The sequence below is a fragment of the Arachis ipaensis genome, chromosome B01, assembly GCF_000816755.2.
Source record: "Arachis ipaensis cultivar K30076 chromosome B01, Araip1.1, whole genome shotgun sequence".
Classification (NCBI taxonomy): Eukaryota; Viridiplantae; Streptophyta; class Magnoliopsida; order Fabales; family Fabaceae; genus Arachis; species Arachis ipaensis.
In genome coordinates, this window is record NC_029785.2 from 16,267,500 (window position 1) to 16,273,165 (window position 5,666).

Sequence of the window (5,666 nt, forward strand, 5' to 3'; positions counted from 1 at the left end):
AAATTAAGAAGATAGGGTGAATTTGGGGTCATTTTGTGAGATATAGAGGGCCGTGAAGAGTTTTACATAACATGCCTCTCAAACGCACTGTTTTGGACTACCTCAAACGATATCAATTTGTAAATAAGCATGGGGACTAAATTGTTTAGCTCAATACGTGGACTGTTAACTGTCACGTCAGTTAATGTTTCATATCAGCATTCAATGTTAGTGACTAATGGCGCAAATTGGAAAGGGATTGTATTGGCTAATAGAGGTAAATATTGCAAAAATTTTATTCGTACACCAAAATTAGTCACTAAAATCAGTTACTAATGTATTTATGTATAAATACATGTATAATTTAATTATTTTCAACGTATATTTGTATTCTAGCATGTATTTTATACTGGTGGCTGATGTTGGTGACTGATTTTAGTGTATACGTAACATAATCCTAAATGTTAAGAATTATTTTGTGTATTTTAAAACTTAGAGACTAAGGACAGTATTTGGTTAGTATCTTTTAAATATAAAAACAGAAACACAAACACATAGAGATACATAGACATAAGATACACTATTTTTTTACTATGTTTGATGATGATGTACAAAATACACTTATCTAAATCAAATATCATTTTTGTCCTGCTACATCACTACCACTACTACCATCATTGTTTTTCACCACCATCATTGATTTTTTTATAATCTAAATTACTGTCATCAACATTTTTAATTCGTAATCAATTTAATAATTTTTTTAAAAAAATTGAAACAGAGAATAAAAAATAAAAAAGAAGGTGAGAGAGAGGCGATGAAGAGAAGAGTGCTGATGTCCAATTAGACTTCCTTGTGTTACCATTATTATGAAATACAAATTCTTAAGAAAAAGTGGTGTTGCAACCCAAATACCCAAGTTATGCTTCCCTTTAAAAAACAAACTCAGATTTTGTTTCAAACATGAGTTTTTTCTTAAATAAGAAGTTAAAATTTTTGAAAAAAATATTTAAACTAATATTCGAACAATGCCCTTGCTTCATCCATTATCATTTAAAGCTATCATTTTGTGTGGCTTTTTTCCATCATTCATATCCATTATTGCCATAGCTGGAGAAGACGAAGATCTTGGAAGCGGTGCGATCTAAAAAACCTGATAATGGTGGGAGCACATAAAAGAAGAAGACGGGAGGGCGGATACAAATTTGGAGGTGAGACGAGGGAGACATTGACACGAAGAAAAAGAAGAAGATGAAGATCAGATATGTGATATGACGAAAAAGATAAAGGATAAAAGAAGAAAGAAGAACAGAAAAGAAAAAAAAAGGATAAAAAAAAGATAAAATTGTTCAAAATTTTCAAAATTATTAATTCAATCTATGTTTCAAACTAAAAATTTGTATCTCAACATTTTCGAGAGATTCAAAATATATGTTTTTTGTGGATAACTGTGTGTATAGCTGTGTCTTAAAAAAATTATGTCTCAACAAACAAACGATGAACGTGTATTATCGTATTCATGTCTTTTAGGTTGTGTTTGTTTACAGAGACAGGACACTGAAACACAAATCGTGTTTGACAGATGAGACATGGACAGAGAGACATTATATCCAGAGACACTGAATTAGTATATTTTGTGTCCATCATAACAGGAAGAACACAAAGATACTAACAAGAGACATAATTTATTTTTTATTTTTTCTTTTATTATTCTTGTTAATTTTTTATAATTATATTTTTATTATTATATTTTTCTTAAATTTTTTAAACGAAAAAAATGAGAATAAATTAGATTTCCATAATTTATTCTATTTTATCATCAAATAGAATACAATAACACTGAATTTTCTATCGTTGTCCTTTATGTCTTGTTCTCAATGTCCTATATTGTTCTATTTTCAAAAACAAATACAACCTTTTAGACATGGCGAATAACCACAATATCAAAGAGTCCAATTTTATAAATACTAAAGACTAATTTAAATAATTATTCTATTTTTTGTTATCCATGGACGTCAATATAATTTTTTCAAATTTTACTAATAAATATATGATCGACCGTATAACTCAACAAAATCTATATATTTGTTACAAAGAAATAACAAATTGTCTATAATTTATTTTTTTTTTTAAATGAGGAGTTAATACTCAATTTGATCTTTGAATTTGCATGCGAGTCTCAATGAATAAAATTTTGTAACTAAGCAAAATATTTAACTAAATCCAAGTTGCAGAAATGAGCATGGATAACGAATACCCGATTATGCCCTCACCCCATGGAGTAAACCGTAGCAGAGCTTCTTCAAATCTCACCACCTCACTGTTATTCACGTAATTAACCAGCTTTCTCTCCGTTATCGGCGTCTCTGTCCGCATCTCCGTCAACATAGTCTTCCGCGGGACCGTCAGCATTATCGTCCGCGGGACCGTCAACATTGTCTTCTCCGTCGACATCTCCGTCAGCATCGTCTTCTCTGGTAGCAGCAGCGACGCAGCAACCAGCTTCCTCTCTATCATAGGCGTCTCCGTCGACATCTCTGTCAATGTCTTCCGTCAGAGTCATCCTCTCCAGTAGCCAGCTTCGTCTTCCATCAGCGTCATCCTCTCCAGTAGCCAGTTTCGTCTTCTGTCAGCGGTTCCCTCTCCAGCAGCCAGCTTCCTCCAGCATCGTCTTCTCCGGTCAAGTAAGTCTCTAATGTTTTGTTTATGTTATCTGTTAAAATGTTAATTGTTTTATTTTCTATTCAATTTTTGTTTATGTTATCTGTTTAAGTGATAATTGTTTTGTTCAATTTTTTGTCTGTTTAATTTTTTGTTGAAATTATAAATTCTTAGTCCTTGTTGATAATTTTTTTCAATTGTTACTGTTATGCGTTTTTGTGATGGTTCTGTAATTGATGGTTCTGTACTTCTGTTATGTGTTTGTTCAATTTTTTACTTTGTTTATATTATTTGTTCAATTTTTGTTTATGTTATCTGTTGAAGTGATAATTTTTTTTTTCAATTTTTTTTGGTCTATTTAATTTTTTGTTGAAATTATAAATTATTAGTTCTTGTTGATAATTTTTTTTCAATTGTTACTGTTATAGGTTCTTGTGATGGTTTTGTAATTGATGGTTTTGCACTTGTGTTATGTGTTTTGTAGATTCAAAAATGGGAAAAACTAACTCTGTAAGTGATATTGTTGTTGGAAGCACTTCTTTGCCAAGTGCAGCTACTCCTACTGTATTTAATGTGTTTAGATTTTGGTATATTTGGTGTTTAATATACTTTGATTATTTTTATTGATTTTACATGTTTATTATACTTATAGAATTTTTATAATAAAAATTTCATTTTTTATTTATTTTTATAAATTTCTGTTTCATCGGGTACCCAATTACCCGAATCGAACCAATTCATTCTTAATCGGTTTGGTTTGATTCGGGTACATACACAAAAAAGGTAAATACGAGTCAAATAGAACAAATTACAATTCAACTGGTTCGGTTCTAATTGCACCCTAAACCCGAACCAACCCGACCCATACTCACCCCTACCAAGTTGTTATAACCGTTTTTCACATCACGCGCTTTTTTTCCTTCTCCTTCGCGTTCCTTCTCCTTCCCCTTTGCATTCCTCCTCCTTCTCAGTGATGCTGCTACTTCTTCTTCTTCTCTTCTTTTTTTTCCTCATCTTTCTTTTTCGTTATCGTTGTCATCACCGTCACCACACCACATCACAACCTCTATTTCCTCCTCCTCCTCCTCCTCCTCTTTCTCCTCTTTCTTTTCTCATTTGAATTTCTCTGATCTCCTCCTTTTTCCTCCTCCTCCTTCTCTTCTATCATGATTATTATCATCATTGTTATCGTTATTGTCATCATCGTCATCATCTTCTTATATATATAACAGTTCAAATTCAGAATGCACCAAAATTTTTTAATGATAGTGACACACAAACAAACTCAGTTTAAAATAAGTTAATACTAAAAGTGCACCTTATTTAAATCCATAATGCATCGAAATTAAATCCAGAATTCACCGAAATTACTTAATAACGACGACACATAAACAAACTCAATTCAAAACAACCACAATTTACTTAATGATAACTCAAAACTACTCATCCTCCTTCTTCTTCATTATCATCATCATCTTTTTTTGTTCATCTTCTCCTTCTTATTTTACCTTATTCATGATTTTTATTTTATTTTATTCTGTTAACAAGAATAAAAACAAGAAAAAAATCAAATAAAGAAAGAGAAGAAATACATAATAATGCTGCAAAATCAGTAGGAAGAGGAGGAACTTACATTCATTCAACTAAATAAGATTGTAATACAATACATACATATTCATTTAAGTCTAATATAAGAAACAATGCTCCTAAAAAAAGAAATAAGAGTAACAGAAACAAGAAAAAAGAAAGAAGAATACAAAGAAGGAAAAAAATGTAGCATTAAAAAAGATATTTTTGTATTTTTTAAGCAAAAATTTGGTGTCAAAACTTATAAATTTACATATTATTGTTAAGCAATTTCGATGTTTTTGTTCTGATAAATTATGCATAATTCAAAACTTTTCTTCTTCTTTTTTCACATCTTTTACGGCTTTTTCTTCTTTTTAATTTTTAAATTTTTTATAATTTTTTGTTTTACCCTCCTAAGACTCTTAAGAGGAATAAAACTAAAAAAAATAAAAATCCAAACAAAGAAGGCAATATCAGATGAGAAAGAAAAAGAGAAGAAAATACAAAAACAAAATGTAGCAACAATAGCACCGAAGAAGGAGAAGGAGACGTACAAAAAAATACGAAAAAGAAACACGAAGAGGAAGAATGGCATGATTTCACGTGCATATTGTATCAATAGATTTTATTGGATTTGAGCTAACTTGGTTAGACTATGTTGTCAAAAAGGCTTTGACGTGTAGCAGAACTGAATCTCAATTTAGTCCATAAAGTTTCAATTATCTCTATTTAGTTTTCAAACCTTGCAAATATGACTCACATTAGTCCCTAGGATAATTTCTAACGCACAAACGTTAATGGAGTACTAATATAGACAACCAAATACCACACTGGAACTTGTGAAACGACACTGTTTTGGTTTTGCCGCTCAAATAGCCCAAAAACGACATTAGATCTCTTGTTTTGGGAGAAAAAATTTCAATAAACACCACTTGTAATATTGTTTTTGAGATATTTGAGTGCCAAAATAAAAATGATGTCATTTTATAGAGTCCTACGTGGTATTCAGTTGTCCACATCAGTGTTCCGTTAAAGTTTATGATTTTAAAATTATCCCAACAACTAATATGAATCATATTCACAACATTTGAAAACTAAATAGATGCAATTAAAAATTTAGGAACTAAATTAAAATTCGCGTACAAATTTAAGGACCAAATTAAATATTTTTCGATAATTTGAAATATTATATTTTTTTGGTGTTTGTCGGAAATATTATATGGAATGAGTTTATTACAAGTATACTCGGAATACATATATTATTATAACGATTTAACCATAATATTATGTACCGTATTATCGTACTCGTATAGTTAATTAAATATTCAATTTGAAAAAAATTAACGATTTAAAGTTTTAAATTAAAAAATTAATAATTTAAAATTTTAAAATATATATTTTATTTCATACATTAAAAAAAGCTAACAAAATATTTAATTACGAGACTTCTTTAAAAT